At 49.7% G+C, this 17,317-nt stretch overlaps 1 protein-coding gene across 1 annotated transcript in view; it reads left to right on the forward strand.

The window, feature by feature from the left end:
* TMEM74 (transmembrane protein 74) overlaps nucleotides 1-17,317 on the forward strand; it is a 128,802-nt gene that overhangs the window by 109,628 nt on the left and 1,857 nt on the right. The window lies entirely within an intron of this gene.

Genomic DNA, 17,317 nt, shown 5'->3' on the forward strand with positions numbered 1-17,317 from the left:
GGGGCCTTCCATGGCAACACCTCCGGTTTGCTACGGGCTCCGGCTACAGGTCGGTCCGCTGGGGCGGACGGGCTGGGTATCGCTACCGGTTGCGGTGGTAGCGGGCCTAGTGACGGGGTCACGGCCCCCGAGACGGGTGGCGAGGGAGGAATCGGGGGGAGAGGGCTTGGACCGGGTCCCTCAGCCGCAGCGACCGGTCCCTCCGGGACATAGGGGCGTGGGTCACTCACCCTCCCTTCTTCCGCTTCCTCCTCGCGTCTCCGCACGGTGGCTATAACGTCCGCCATGTCGGTCTCCCACTCCTCCAAGAGGAGCTGCATTTTGACCTGCAGCCTTAGATGGAACTGCGCGGTCCGGATTTCCACCCACGCTGCGGTTCCCGGTGCGGGGGCCACGGTGTTTCGGGACGGCATCCACATGGTGTCTTTCTTCCAGGAACGGTATGTTCGCAGGGTCCTGGCGTCCCTGCTTTTATAGCTGCAGCTACATGCGTCCAGCCGCCATCGCGTCCCCCTTAGCTCTTTCCGGCCCCTCCTCTTTCGGGGCAGGGTTTTGGCCTTCGCGCCTCTACTGCTCGAGAAGACGCTCGAGCGGGAACTTTTCGCGCCAAAGATGGCGGCTTCTGAAATTTTTCTGCCGGATACCTCCGGCGGTAACAAGGCGCACCTCTACCAGACGGCAGAGCGGTAAGATCCTGTTCGTGACGCCAAGTTGTCGCGGGCGGGGAGGAGGGTGTCAGCACACCGCGCTCACCCCTTCTGCTCGGGTCCGGCAGCTGCTCAGTGGTGGCTCGAGCTGTGGGCCGGATCCCGGGGTTTCTCGAGCGACACTCCTCGCCCGTGAGTGAAAGGGGTTTTGGGTGTGGGGATTGTTTATAGTTCGTGACGCCACCCACGGTTGTGGTGATTTCACCACCGCTGCTCAATACGGGGATCCCGGGGATGGTGATGCGGAGCAGCCAGGTGTTGTGTTGCCCCTCCGTGGGCAGGGGTTGGTGATCCCGGGGCCCGGTGATGGTTTGTGAGGTGAGGGGCCTGGTGGGCGCAGGGACGCGGGGGCAGCGCTGTGCCTTGCGGCACTGTGGTACTCACTCAGCCTGAGACTCGGACACAGTTTGTATGGTAAACCAAACGGCTGGTAGGAAGGTCCCACAGACGGCTGCACCTGCACTCCCGGTAGGTGACGGTGATGTCCCTCTTCCTTGCACTTATGGTTGACTTGTGGTAGCGGTGGATTCCCTCCGGTTACCCGCTCCCCGACTACAATCTGGGCCGGAGGAGCTCTACACTTTGCCCGCAGGCGCTGGCCCTCAGAAACTGGTGCCGTGGCGGTGGCGGTGTCTCTCCGGTTCGGGTTGGGCTGTTGCCTTCAATCGGGACTTGGTTTTTGGGGGATCTACGTCCCCTTTACTGACGGATTCGGCAAATTTGGCGACTCCTAGCCTTGCCGGGGTCCAAGAGGCCCCTGCCCTGGTGCTGACTGTCCTTCGGAACACTGCTCCAGACCACCGGGCACACAGCCAACGGGGTCCTTCCAGGAACTTCCAAACGGTCCCACTCCAGACAGTCACCGCCGTCGCTGACCTTGCTGATCTGGCCCTACACAAAGCTGGACCCTTCAGGCTTTCTTTCTTCGCTGTCACTTCACTTTCTTTCCTCCTTTACCACTTTTCTACTTTCACTGCTTGTTTACTCTCTCACTTAGCTCCTCACTCCTGCTCCTCCCTGAGCTATCTCTTCTGTTTACTCCTTCATGTCCCTCACTGGACTGGACTGCCTGGTACTTCCTGCCTCCAGAGCTGTGAGCTCCTCGGTGGGCGGAGCCAACCGCCTGGCCCACCCCCTGGTGTGCATCATCAGACTCCTGGAGGAAGGCAACAAGGATTTGTAGTTTAGCTGTGATGTGCCTACCTGGAGTGTGGGGTGTGGTGGTGTTGTGACCTGTGACCCCTGGCTTGCCCAGGGCGTCACACTACCTTAACATTTTAATCTGGTGAAGATGGCGGAAAGGGGTGGGGGTGCAGTTGGGTGCCCATTCTCACCCACTTCTTCACATCGAAGGCAAATTACCCCCTCTCTCCGCAATGCCGGGTGTACGAGACCATGTCTCCGGGCTCCAGGTCTCGATCTGGGTGGCCAACGGGCAGATGAGAGGCCACATCTCTCCGGGATACTAAAATCTCGGCCTCCAGGCCCGGCTCGTAAATAAAGCCCCATCCTTTCTGGGCATTGAAATGCCGGACCTGGCCTTGGTATGTCGGGCCCCGCACCCGAAAGGTGGTGTTCCGGAGATGGTCCTTCTCGCTGTAGGTCCGGGACAGTACCTCCGCCTTCCTCTTCTCCCGGGCCGCAATTTCTTTGCTCAGCTGGCACCGCTGCCGTTCCCAATACGTAGCACTTGCTTCATGCTCGGCTTCCACCTGCGCAGGGCCTGGGCCCAGTCGGAGTCCCTCCGTGCTGGCTACGACCGGCACCACTGGCAATGGAGGGCCCCGCTGTGTCATGGCCAGCTCTGCTGCCCCGCAGGTGCATCCCCGCTGTGCCTCAGCCGAGGTCGGGAGCTTGGGAGCGGTCAGCGTCTCTGGCGGTGCTGACTTCCGGTCGGGGACTGCCTCCGCTGCGGCCGGGCGGACTGCCGTGGCCGTCGTAATCGCGGGCGCTGCTTTCTCCGGGACCGGGGGTGATGTCATCAGGGTTGCGGCCTGGCTCGGGACCGGACGGGACATCTGCCGGGACGCGGTCTAGCTTGGAGCTGATGCGGGTGCTGGATCGGTGGCATGCTAGCGGCCTGAAGATTCCGCTGGTGGGTCCTCGCAGGCAGATGGGATGGGTACCGCTGCTATTGCTTGTGGCAGCGGACCGAGTGGGGTGTCAGCTACAGGTGCGGGCGGCGAGGGAGGCAGCGTAGTGGACGGTGGCAGACCGGGCTCCTCAGCCTGGTGGATCGGTCCCGGTGGGACATAGGGGCGTGGGTCGCTTACCCGCTCCTCCGAGGCTGCCTCCACTTCACGGGCCCGAATGGCTGCAGCTAGCTCCGCCATCTCGGCCGTCCATTGCCTTAGCAGCACATTGCACTGAGCTTGTATCCGGTGGCACATCCGCGCCGTCTGGGCTTCCACCCAGTCGGCTGTTCTGATCACAAATCGCTCCATAACGGGCTTGCAAGACTGTTTGGCCATCTTCCTCTGTAGGGATCCAGGAACAAAAGGGTGGCAGAGTCCTGGTGTCTCTGCCCTTTATCTGCACGGGTTACATGCTGCAGACTCTTCACCCGTGCCCCCTTGGTCTTTTGCAAGCACTCTCCTTTTTGGCTAGTTAGTTTCATTTTACGACCTCGGGGTTCACCTTCCGGCCGTGTTCCCAGGGGGCGGGGCTTCAGCCTCGCGCCCTTTCTCTTGGAAGAAGACGCTGGGCTGCAGTTTTCGCGCCCAAAATTGGAGGCAAAAATGGCGACTTCTGAAAATTTCTCAACGGATCACCACTGACTGTCCAATTCAAGACGCACTTCCACCAGGTAGGTGGATGGGTTTGAATCCTGTCTGTGATGCCAGGTTTCGAGGTGTGCCACCCCCGTGCCAGCAGCCGCCGCTGCTCAGATCCGGACCTTCTGTGGGTGGCTCGAGGGTCTCCGGACCTGGGGGTCTCACGGACACGCCGAATTAAAAGGGGGATGTAGATGTACGAGCTAGGCCGTATTAAGTTCGTGACGCCACACACGGTGTGTGGTGAGGTGGGACACCACCCCTGCTGTTGTGGGGCACCCGGGGGAGGTGTAGTGGCAGCTGGATATTAACCCCTCCGTGGGTAGGGATGGTTGCCTCGGGGCCCAGTGTCTTTGTGCAAGGTATAGCGATGGCAAGGGCTGGCGCGCCCGGACGTGCGGGGGGGTGGTTGGTTACTCACAGGAAATTAATCACACAAGTCTTTTGGTAAACCAAGGTGCTGGTGGCCGGCCGCCGCGGCTGATTGCATTCAGGTCCCTCACCCGGGCTGGTGGTCGCTGTCTTTTCCCTCTGCACTTGCTTTGTGTATGGTGGACTGCCTGGTCTGGAACTCAGGAGTCCGCTCCCGGCTGGATGCGGCCTAAGGAGCCGTGCCCGCAGATGCTGGCACGTGGGATCTATGGGCCCTGGCGGTGGCCTTATCCCTATCGGTGGGCTGTTGTCTTCTCTTAGGTACTTTGGGTGGGACAGGACCTATAATCCTGCCCTCAAATCGGTTAATAAGCTAGGCCGCTGGTTTCGGTCCTGGCTTCATGGTCCGAGTACCCCCTTCTGTGCTACGGTTTCCGGATCAGTTCTCCATGTCTGTACCGGCGGGCTACAACTCTGTCCTGGTCCACCTCAGATCTACCGAGCCGTCTTCCCGTCTCCTGCTGGAGACCACCGTCTGCCACCTAGCCAAGGTACCAGGGCTCCGACCCTGGCACCGTTCAACTTGAACTTCCTCTGCTGGAGCTACACCTAGCTCCAGCCCACATTCCTCTTGACTGTTCACATTAAGTCATCAGGCTTTGTCCACAGGCTATTTACTTCATGCAGCATTTGCTTGGACCTGTCCCGCCCACAGCCATGACTCAGTCATGGGTACGGGATTGAAATAGACCAGGTGAGTGCTGCTAAGAGCAGTTCTACTATTCATATGTGAGGCCGTATGGCACATTTTATAAAAATATTTTAGTGTAGGACTGCTTCAAATGAGATTTGCCGTGACGTGGCGAAGCAGCTCAAGAAATTGCAATTTTTTGCCAAAAATCTCAAAATTTTTAAAATAAGTACAGTTTGGAATGTTTAGTGCTGTAGTGCACATTTGGTGCTGGCTTTTTGTTTATTCCTCTTAACTTGAACTACAAACTTCACTGCTTGTTTTCCCACCCCGGGCTGTCTAGACCCCTAGACCCCTGGGTGGGCGTGTCCAGGCGCCTGGTCCCACCCACTGGTGTGCCTATCTTTCCCTAAGGGGGGGGTGACTAGGGTTTCAGGTCGGCTGTGTGTCACCTAAGTGAGGGATGGTGTTGTGCGGGGGCCTATCTGTGACTACCTGGTTTTGCCAGGGCGTCACACTATGAAGCCGTGTGTACATGTCCTGGCAGCAGAGAGGTCTAGTGCGCATGACCGGAAGTGCTCGAACTTCTGATCATGCACACTGACCCTAAACCCGGCATCTGAAGCGGTGACAACGGATACAGGTGTGCGCGTCACCACCAATGATGCTGAGAAATGGGCATTGAATAGCATGTTAGGATGCCCCCTTGGGTGTGGGTGTGCTAGCATGCTAATGTCTCGGGCAGAGGAGGGGACGCTGCGCTCACCCACTGCTCAGGTCCGGCTACTGCTGCTGCTGCTGCTCGGTGGTGGCTCGAGCGGTGGGCTGGATCCCGGGGACTCGAGCGGCGTTCCTCGCCCGTGAGTGGAAAGGGGGGGTGGTGTGGTTTAGGGATATTGTCCGTGACGCCACCCACGGTTGTGGTGAGATTGATGACACCACCGCTGCTCTGGACGGGGATCCCGGGGGCGATGACAGGGAGCAGCTTGGATGTTGGTTCTCCCCTCCGTGGGTAGGGGGGTTGGTTGTCCCGGGGCCCGGTGAGGAGTAGGGATGGATGGCAGGTGGGTTACGGGGCCTGGTGAGGTGCAGGGTCGCGGGGGCAGCGCTATGCCGCACGGCACCGTGGTACTCACTCAGCCAGTAATTCACACAGTCTCTGGTCAAACAAACGGCTGGATGGACAGGTCCCACAGACGGCTGCGGTTGTTCTCCTCCCGGTAGGTTGATGGTGACTGCCTTTCCCTGCACCTGTGTTGTGTTTACGGTTCCAGTTGCTTCCCACCGGTAACCCGCTCCCCAGCTTGGATGGATGCTGAAGGAGCCCCTTTTGCCCGCAGGCTCTGGCCCTGGGAACTGTAGCCTTGGCGGTGACTGTGTTTCCCTTTACAGTGTGAGCTGTTGCCTTCAATCGGGTCTTGACTGCTGGGAAACCCCGGAGGTTCCCTTCGCTAACGGATTTGACCAGTGTTACGGCGACTCCTAGCCTGGTCGGGGTCCGTAAGCCCTGCCGGATGGTGCTGGCTTCTCTTTGCTCTCCGATCCGGTACCGTCGGGCCACCGCCCGTCCACGGTCCTTACGGTTCGCTCCAATCAGCCTCTCCTGCAGACGGTCACCACCGTCTGCCAACCTTGCTGTATGTGCCCGGGCCACACACCCGGACACTATCAGTCTCCTCTCTACCACTTCACTCCTCCACTTCCAAAACTAATCTCTCCACTCTACTGACTCCTTTTCCCGCCTCCAGGACTGTGAACTCCTCGGTGGGTGGCACCAACCGCCTGGCCCACCCCCTGGTGTGGACATCAGCCCCTGGAGGAAGGCAACAAGGATTTTTGTGTTTGACTTCGGTGTGCCTAACCGGGGTGTGGGGTTTGTTGGTGTAGTTCTGTGACGACCTGGCTTGTCCAGGGCGCCACACTAAGAGGGCAGACTAGTCGGGGGACATAATGCCCTTGCTGCTATAGCCTGGGACAGTTAGGCACGGATTGGCAATATGTATCCAGAACTGCTCGAGATTATGGGTGCATATTGCACCTGTCAGATTCCCTTTAATCCATACATCATGCGGTCTTCAGATTACATAGCAAAAAGCTGCTGACAGATTCCCTTTAAGAAAAAAAAATCCCATAGGTAGACAAATCCTTTTTAAAACTATTTGTAAAGTTGCTTAATTTTCCATTTTAGATGCTTTGGAAACATAGAAATGTTGCAGAGGTGGAGATTTCCTTTAAGTATGTCAAGTTCATATTTTTCCTATTCCTCAAAACTAAGAGTCACATAATTGAAACTTTGTCCTAAATTCACCATAGAATACCTAGGCTTCAGATAAATATGGCACTTTGATGATTTCTTTTGAGAATGTGCCAAGAGCCGTTTAGATGGATTTAAGCATAAAGCATAAGAAAAAAGAAATCCAAGGCAGATCTGAGGAAGACGTACAGATCAGTGTTCATATAGATGTTCTTGGCTGACATCTAAGATGTGATAAATATAGAAGCAGACATTACTCACCTGCTCCGACACTGAGCGTCCTGCACGGAGAGAACAAACGGGGCCTCGTGTCTGACATTATATTTCTATATGCACGGAGCGATCAGGACAGGACGAATGATGTAATGCACGCCACCGAACATTGCGGAGCCAAGTGTCTGCCGCTCACAGGCTATTTTAGAAAAATGATGGCATGTGACTGTCAGAAGTTATTAAGGGCAGACTGAAGCATGGCGGGCGTCATGCCATGCACATGTGACGCCCTGGTCTATCAGGTCATCACAAGGGTGCCGTGCAATCTGCCCTTCTGCATGGTACCCGCTCCTCCTTGGTTACGGGTCCTGTCCCTTTGGTTTTGCTAAGAACAGGAATACACAAATCCTGAGGAACACTCTGCACCACACCCACCAAACACCAATTGGGCAGCCTGAGGGGAATAGGGCCGCCCAGATGGATGGATGGTAGAAGGAGGGCCAGAAGTGTCAGTAGTAGTCAGAGTGTCAGTGAGCAGTGACAAGAAGAGATCACGCTGCAGAGCTGGGCTCCTGTACCTGTCCCAGGTGCCAGACGTTGGACTGGCCTGGAAGGAGCTGGAACCCCGGTCGCAGGGGGTAGTGACAGGGGGCACGGTACTGCCACGGAGGGCAGACCGGCGGCCTTGTGCTACAACCGGGCAGGGGCCAGGGCATGACAGGGTACGCGGACCCTAGGCTGGGAAGCAGCTTCACGCAGCCCAGTAATTCACCCGACGGGAATGGAATCTTCACGAACCGCTCCCCACCTGCTCCAAAATTGGGGTACTAGTGCAACGGAGGGATAGGACTTCCCAAAACCATCCAGAAAATCCCAAGCGTGAACCTTGAGAGCAAGCTCACTCTGCTAGCCACACAGGTGAGCGGGACCCAAGTAGTTCTAGGCGGAAGGGATCTACCAAGTGTAAACACGGTGCCAAGGGACAAGGCTTCAGACCAACCAGCATCACCAAAAGGGCACGGACCTATTGTGTTCGGACTAAGGCTGCAGGGCGTTCAAGACTTTGGTTTACCTGGTGTCAGTGTCAGCATCTCTGGACTGTGTGAGTATGCTGTGCACCTTTGCTCCCAACGGGTTCCCAGCCTGCCAGCGCCAAACCCCGGGACACCTTTTCCTGCCCACAGAGGGGTTAACATCTATAGCTGCTATTCCATCGCTCCCGGGCGCTCCCCTCTCCCCTAAAAGCAGCAGCGGTGGTATCCCAATTTTTACCATGAACTGTGGGTGGCGTCACGAACATTATCAAATCCACCCTTTCTACCCCCCTTTTATTTTTGAGGCCAAGCGACCCCGCCTCGTGTCCGGAGACCCCTCAAGCCACTGCGGATCCGGATCCGAGCAGCCCGTCGGCTGTCACGGGGGCGGTACATTTACATTACCCTGCTCTTTTTCATTTAATAATAATTTTTATTTCTATTGCGCCAACATATTCTGCAGCGCTGTTCAATTCAGAGGGGACATATAGTGCACTGGGAAACGTAAAAAAATTTTCAAGTGCGGTGAAATTGCAAAAAAAGTGCAATTCCACAATGTTTTTTTTTATTTACCATGTTCACTGTATGGTAAAATTGACATGTCAGTATGATTCCCCAGATCAGGACGAGTTCGTAGATACCAAACATGTATATATTTTTTTTTAAATTTATTATTTAAATGGTGAAAACATTTCTGAAATTTGTAAAAAAATAATAAATTGCGCATTTTCTCATCATCTCTTGAGACCCATAGCGTTCTTTTTTTTTTGGATCTAGGGCTCAGTGATGGCTTATTTTTTGCATGTTGTGGTGATGTTTATATTCATACCATTCTTGTGTAGATGCGATGTTTTGATCGCCTGTTATTGCATTTTATTGCAATGTTGTGAAATGTTGTGTGTAAATTTTTATTTTTTTCCCGCTGCGTAGTTTACAAACTGTATTAATTTATTTTATATTTTGATAGATCGGGAACTTCTGAACTCAGCGGTACCAAATTATATATAGATAGATATAGATATAGATAGATATATACAGTGCCTTGTGAAAGTATTCGGACCCCTTAAATTTTTCAACTTTTTCCCACATTTCATGCTTCAAACATAAAGATAAAAATTTTAATGTTATGGTGAAGAATCAACAACAAGTGGAACACAAATGTGAAGTTGAACGAAATGTATTGCTTATTTTAAACTTTTGTAAAAAATAAATAACTGAAAATTGAGGCATGCAATATTATTCATCCCCTTTACTTTCAGTGCAGCAAACTCACTCCAGAAGTTCATTGAGGATCTCTGAATGATCCAATGTTGTCCTAAATGACTGATGATGATACATATAAGACAACTGTGTGTAATGAAGTCTCCGTATAAATGCACATGCTCTGTGATAGTCTCAGTGTTTTGTTTAAAGCGCAGACAGCATCATGAAGACCAAGGAACACAACAGGCAGGTCCATGATACTGTTGTGGAGAAGTTTAAAGATGGATTTGGTTACAAAAATATTTCCAAAACTTTAAATATCCCAAGAAGCACTGTGCAAGCAATCATATTGAAATGGAGGGAGTATCATACCACTGCAAATCTACCAAGACCCGGCCATCCATCCAAACTTTCATCTCAAACAAGGAGAAGACTGATCAGAGATGCAGCCAAGAAGGCCATGATCACTCCGGATGAACTGCAGAGATCTACAGCTGAGGTGGGAGAGTCTGTCCATAGGACAACAATCAGTCGTACACTGCACAAATCTGACCTTTATGGAAGAGTGGCAATGAGAAAGCTATTTCTCAAAGATATCCATAAAAAGTTTAAAGTTTGCCATAAGCCACCTGGGAGACACACCAAATATGTGGAAGAAGGTGTTCTAGTCAGATGAAACCAAAATAGAACTATTTGGGCACAATGCCAAACGGTATGTTTGTTGTTAAAGCAACACAGCTCATCACCCTGAACACACCATCCCCACTGTCAAACATGGTGGTGGCAACATCATGGTTTGGGCCTGCTTTTCTTCAGCATGGACAGGGAAGATGGTTAAAATTGATGGGAAGATAAATTAAGCCAAATACAGGACCATTCTTGAAAAAAACCTGTTGGAGTCTGCAAAAGACCTGAGACTGGGACGGAGATTTGTCTTCCAACAAGACAATGATCGAAAACATAAAGCAAAATCTACAATGGAATGGTTCACAAATAAACATATCCAGGTGTTAGAATGGCCAAGTCAAAGTCCAGACCTGAATCCAATCGAGAATCTGTGGAAAGAGCTGAAAACTGCTGTTCACAAATGCTCTCCATCCAACCTCACTCAGCTCCAGCTGTTTGCAAAGGAAGAATGGGCAAGAATTTCAGTCTCTCGAAGGGAAAAACTGATAGACACAAACCCCAAGCGACTTGCCGCTGTAATCGCAGCAAAAGGTGGTGCTACAAAGTATTAACTAAAAGGGGCCGAATAATATTGGACGCCTCAATTTTCAGTTATTTTTTTTTTTAAAAAAGTTTAAAATAAGCAATAAATTTAATTCAATGTCACAATTGTGTCCCACTTGTTGGTTCTTCACCGTAACATTAATTTTTTTATCTTTACGTTTGAAGCCTGAAATGTGGGAAAAGGTTGAAAAATTCAAGGGGCCAAATACTTTTGCAATTCGCTATGTATATATACTGTGTGTGTATATATTCGTGTGTGTATGTATGTATGTATGTATATATAATATATATATATATATATATATATATATATATATATATATATTTATAAATTATATGCTTTGTTTTATTGTCAATGGGGCAAGAGGGGGGGTCATTTGAACTTTTGGGTTTTTTCATTTTTACATATTTTTAAAAACTTTTTTTTTTCTACTTTTTATTGTTTTTACCAGTCCCGTTAGGAGACTTTAAGCCTGCACTGTTTGATCGCTTCTGCTGTACAGAGGGATGCTTCAATATCAGTATCGCTCTGATCAGCAGAAATGTTGCTCTCCTGTGAGTGTCGCGCTCTGTTGGCATTCATGGGAAGTGCGTCCTGACAGTGACGGGTCTTCAGCTGATCCCCGGATGTCACGACATCCTATTGGCACCCCGTTATTACATGACAGTGCCGCTGATGGGAGTGTGGAATGGCGCATACCCTGCCAGTACGTGTTAGTTTGCCCTGTCAGAGTTTTACAGCGTAATCTAAGGCGTTTACAGGCACCGGTAAATCTCCGATTGTTAGCTGCACATGTTGGCTGATCAGATTAGCGGGGAATAATGTGGGCCCAGCGCGTGAGCTTGCATCAACGTCAGTGACACGACCAAGGAAGTACCAGTACATCAGAGGTTAGGAAGGGGTTAAGTGCATGGAGGGTGTAAACGGGTGATAAAAAGGACCAGATATGGAAGAAAATGTTGTAAGGGCAAAATGGGAATAGTTAGATAAGGGAGGTGAGGTGATAGGCCAGTCTAAAGAAATGCATTTTTAGGGCACGCTGCAAACTGTAACTATTGGGACTTAACCAAATTGTCCTAGGTAGTGCATTCCAGAGGATTGGCACAGCTTGAGAGAAGTCTTGGAGACGGGAGTGGGAGGTTCAGATTATAGTGATGTCAGTATTAGGTCATATTAGTTTAAGATTTACTAGTGGTGGGTGGACCCACAAATACCATGCATTGGTGGGTCCAGCCAGGTTTAAAAAAAAAAGCAAACAGTTCTGGTCTGGTATTACTCCTGATTGGTTGCAGTCAGACAGCGCCCCCAGCTTGTGTGACTGCTTCCAATTACACATGTTGTCTGCATCTATATTGTAAAAATTAATTAATTAAAAATTGTGTGTAGGGTCCCCCCATATTATGATACCCAGCACAGGTAAAGCATACAGCTACAGGCTGCAGCCCTGAGCTGTGCACTTATCTTGGCTGTGTATCAAAATAGGAGGAACCGCATGTGGCTTTTTTGTTATTTAAATAAATAATTTTAAAATGGTGTGTGTTCCCCCCACCTTCCAATTTTGATACCTAGGCATAATAAAGCTGACAGCTGTAAGCTGGTATTCTCAGGCTTGGGAGACCCATGCTTATTTGACCCCCTCAGCCTAAAAATAGCAGCCTGCAGCTGCCCAGGATTGTTGCATCCATTAGATGCGACAATCCCGTAACTTCATCCAGCTCATCCCGATTGTCCTGGTGTAATGGCAATCAAGGTAATAAGGGGTTAATGACAGCTCCCAGCTGCCAGTATGCCCTAGATTAGTAATGGGAGGCATCTGAGACTCTTCCATTACTAATTTGTAAGTGAAAAAAATCCTTTATTTGAAATAAAATACAAAACACCCTCTTTCCCCCCCCTTTATTAACCCCCAAAATACCCAGGTTCGATGCACACAAGGTCCCACAACAATTTCAGCTCTATTACAACTGAGGTGACAGTGGGCATAGAATATGACGCCCACTGTGAGCTTCAGGCAGAGAATGAGCTGCAGCGATCAGCGGTGACATCACTCAGGTTATTTGTGGTCACAGGTGGAGGTTCCCACAGTCCCCCACCTGATCTCAGGTGACCTTATTGAACTGAGTGATCTCACCTCAGGTCACTCAGAAAAAAAAACTGACCTAGCCAGGTCAGTATGATTGAATGTGTGCATTGTAATATCAATGCAGCTAAAGGAAAATAAACTGAGGAAAATTCAGTGTTTGGCAGCCACTTACAGGCAATTGTTTGATGGTGATGAAGCAAAATCCCCAAACAAAGTGACCTGCAGTATTATAACTTTCTGTGCTGGACAAAATAAGAAAACAAACTTTTGTTAGGTTTTATTTAATGGAATAACATTGATTTATTATAAAGTTATTTTTTTTATTCAGACATACAATTCCACTGCATAGATACAAAAGTAAATAATAAAATATTACCTGCAGCCACCCCCTGGTGAAGCGTAGGGAGTTACTGAATACTGCTAAAATGTGCATTGATCCCCATATAGTACATATGCAGTAGCATCGGACTGTACTAAGGATTTGTAGAAATTCAGATGCAAGGTTATTCTATTTGAGAAGAAATGCTTCCATTCTTTATTCTCGATTCTCATAAAATCCATTAGAAAATGGTATGAGCCAATATTCTAAAAAGCAAAATCAAAGCATTTAAGCCTTGGCTTTGGGCCAACCAGCACTGCTGCAAGGTCACCCAGGTACACACACTTTTGTATTGAGTGTGCATAAGACTTGCTTCTTTTGCACCCCAGTTTCCAGAACAGTTGTCACAATGTCACTGTAGGAAGCGAGAGACAGGGGCTCCTATGCTGTCCCTCACAATAGGGGTCCCTAGGGTATCCCTAATGTCAGGGTTATCCCTAATAGTAGAGATACCTGATAGCTAGGTCACAGACTGAGAGTTACCAAGTAGAAGAAAAGGGTCTTCAGCAGTACAGTAATTCAGCAGAGTAACATCAAAGTCTTATAGAAGGTCAGGGGACAGGGTATTTCAGGAAAGCAGGTCAGCTATGGAGTGTAACACTGCCGATGATGTACAGTCATGGCCAAAAGTTTTGGCCAATGACACCAAAATTATATTTTCACATGATCTGTTGCCCTCTGGTTTTTAATTGTGTTTGTCTGATGTTTACATCACATACAGAAATATAATTGCAATCATATTATGAGACCAAAAGGTTCTATTGACAGTTAGAATGAGTTAATGCAGCAAGTCAATATTTGCAGTGTTGACCCTTCTTCTTCAGAACCTCTGCAATTCTCCCTGGCATGCTCTCAATCAACTTCTGGATCAAATCCTGACTGATAGCTGTCCATTCTTGCATAAGCAATGCTTGCATTTTGCCAGAATTTGTTGGTTTTTGTTTGTCCACCCGTCTCTTGATGATTGCTCACAAGTTCTCCATGGGATTAAGATCTGGGGAGTTTCCAGGCCATGGACCCAAAATCTCTGTTTTGTTCAATGAGCCATTTAGTGATCACCTTTGCTTTATGGCAAAGTGCTCCATCATGCTGGAAAAGGCATTGTTGGGCACCAAACTGCTCTTGGATAGTTGGGAGAAGTTGCTCTTGGAGGACATTCTGGTACCATTCTTTATTCATGGCTGTGTTTTTAGGCAAGACTGTGAGTGAGCCTATTCCCTTGGCTGAGAAGCAACCCCACACATGAATGGTTTCAGGATGCTTAACAGTTGTCATGAGACAAGACTGGTGGTAGCGCTCACCTCTTCTTCTCCTAATAAGCTCTTTTCCAGATGTCCCAAACAATCGAAAAGAAGATTCATCTGAGAAAATGACTTTACCCCAGTCCTCAGCAGTCCACTCCCTGTACCTTTTGCAGAATATCAGTCGGTCCCTGATGTTTTTTCTGGAGAGAAGTGGCTTCTTTGCTGCCCTCCTTGAAACCAGGCCTTGCTCAAGCAGTCTCCACCTCACAGTGCGTGCAGAAGCACTCACACCAGCCTGCTGCCATTGCTGAGCTAGCTCGGCACTGCTGGTAGTCCGATCCCGCAGCTGAAACAGTTTTAAGATACGGTCCTGGCGTTTGCTGGTTTTTCTTGGGCGCCCAGGAGCCTTTTTGGCAACAATGGAAGCTCTCTCCTTGAAGTTCTTGATGATGCGATAGATTGTTGACTGAGGTGCAATCTTTGTAGCTGCGATACTCTTCCCTGTTAGGCTATGTGCGCACACTGCGTTTTTTTGACGCTGCGTTTTTGTGCGTTTTTGGCCGCTAAAACGCTCAAAAACGCACCTGCGTCGAAAAAACGCGGCAAAAAACGCACGCGTTTTGCCGCGATTTGGTGCGTTTTTTGCTGCGTTTTGCTGCGTTTTTGCTCACTGCGTCCTTATGCGTTTTTTATCAGTGAACAAAAAAAAAAAGGTCTGATGTCATTTCCTTCTTCAATGTGTTCTTCATTCTCCACTAGTGTATGCAGAAGAGCAGACAGCTGCAGAACTACAAGGCTCAGCATACTCCATCCAATAGTGTATGCAGGAGAGCAGACAGCAGCTGCAGAACTACAAGGCTCAGCATGCTCCATCCAGGACTGTATGCTTGAGGGAGAGTCAGGGGGAGCAGACCTACAAGGCTCAGCATCCTCCATCCAATAGTGTATGCAGGAGAGCAGACAGCAGCTGTCGAACTACAAGGCTCAGCATCCTCCTTCCAGAACTGTATGCAGGATTTCTTTGCCCCCCCAAACAAAAAAAATGACGTGGGCTTCGCCATATTTTTGTATGCTAGCCGGGTACAGCAGGCAGGTACGGGCTGCCCCCAACCCCCAGCTGCCTATTTGTACCCGGCTGGGAACCAAAAATATAGGGAAGCCCTTTTTTTTTTAATTATTTCATGAATTTCATGAAATAATTTAAAAAAAAAAATGACGTGAGCTTCGCCCAATTTTTAAGTCCAGCTGGGTACAACTAGGCAGCTGGGGATTGGAATCCACAGTGCAGGGTGCCCATGCTTTCTGGGCACCCCCGCTGTGAATTGCAGTCCCGCAGCCACCCCAGAAAATGGCGCTTTCATAGAAGCGCCATCTTCTGGCGCTGTATCCAACTCTTCCAGCTGCCCTGAAGCCGGGTGGCTCGCCGGGTAATAATGGGGTTAGGGCTAGCTGTATAGCTGGCCCTAGGCCCGAAATTCATGGTGTCACGCCAATATTAGACATGGCCACCATGAATTTCTAGTAAAGATAAAAAAAAAAACACAACACACAGAAAAATATTTTTATTAGAAATAAAACACAACACAATTAGTGACTCCATCTTTATTGAAATAAAGAACCCCCCTCCGCAGTAATCCTGGGTCAAGGGTCCCGCGCCGTCCAATCCGGATCCAATATCATCTGATCGGTTTGCTGGAAGGCAAAGCGATCAGATGATGTGTCAGGATCAAGTGCCTGAATCACATCACACATCAGCTGATTGTATAAAAGCCGATTATACAATCAGCTGATGCATCGGTGCAAAAAAAAAAAAATAAATAATACTCACTTATATGCTGATTACCGGCAGCTCCTGCAGCGATGGGGCGGGAGTCTGATCCTGTCCGATCGCTGCAGCAGCTGCCGGTAATCAGGGATGAAGTCTCCTGACGCATCCGCTGATACCGGCCGGGCGCCCGCGTAACCGCGATACTTACGATCACCTGATGCGTCAGGTGACTGCATCAGGTGATCCATCGCCAGGTCCTGCATCTATCGGAGGTTTCCCGGCCGTCTGCACACAGCCGGAGCGGCGATACCGTGAGAGGAGATGGGAGTGGGCATGGCACCGGGAGGCTGCAGACAAGTGAGTATAACTTTTATTTTTTTTTTCTACTGTTAACTTTTGTTTTCGCAGCCGCTTCCACCTCCCGCCCAGACGGCAGCATACATGCACAGGACGGGAGATGGAAGCGGCGGTGACGGTACCGGGAGGATTCACGCTTCTGTATATACTGACAGAAGGAATTCTCTTCCTGTACACGTCACTTTACTACCCACCTCCTGCGTTTATAGCTGCGTTTTTGGTCTTAGAAACGCACCAAAACGCACCAAAACGCAGCTATTTGCGTTTTTCATTGCGTCTTTCAACATCCCATTGCACTCAATGGATGAAAAACGCGGTGAAAAACGCTGGAATAATTGACATGCTGCGCTTTTGTGGTCACCACAAAAACGCAGCTGAAAAAAAACGCTGTGTGGGGACAGCAAAAATGAAAACTCATAGACTTTGCTGGGGAAGCAAAGTCATGCAGTTTTGAGGCCAAAAACGCACCCGAAAAACGCGCAAAAACGCCAAGAAAAACGCACTGTGTGCACATAGCCTTAGGCTATTTTTGTGCAGAGCAATGATGGCTACACATGTTTCTTTAGAGATAACCATGGTTAACTGAAGAGAAACAATGATACCAAGCACCAGCCTCCTTTTAAAGTGTCCAGTGGTGTCATTCTTACTTAATCATGACTGATTGATCGCCAGCCCTGTCCTCATCAACACCCATACCTGTGTTAATGGAACAATCACTAAAACAATGTTAGCTGCTCCTTTTAAGGCAGGAATGCAATGAGTTTGAAATGTGTTTTGGGGGTTAAAGTTCATTTTCTTAGCCAATATTGACTTTGCAAGTAATTGCTGTTAAGCTGATCACTCTTTATGACATTCTGGAGTATATGCAAATTGCCATTAGAACAACTTAAGCAGTAGACTTTGTAAAAAGTAATATTTGTAGCATTCTCAAAACTTTTGGCCATGAGTGTAGGCTCCCTGGCAGCGCAGAGAATTTCAGAAAATGTATATTGAACCTGGAAAGTGCA

Source organism: Anomaloglossus baeobatrachus, chromosome 6 (genome assembly GCF_048569485.1).
Source record: "Anomaloglossus baeobatrachus isolate aAnoBae1 chromosome 6, aAnoBae1.hap1, whole genome shotgun sequence".
NCBI classification, from domain to species: domain Eukaryota; kingdom Metazoa; phylum Chordata; class Amphibia; order Anura; family Aromobatidae; genus Anomaloglossus; species Anomaloglossus baeobatrachus.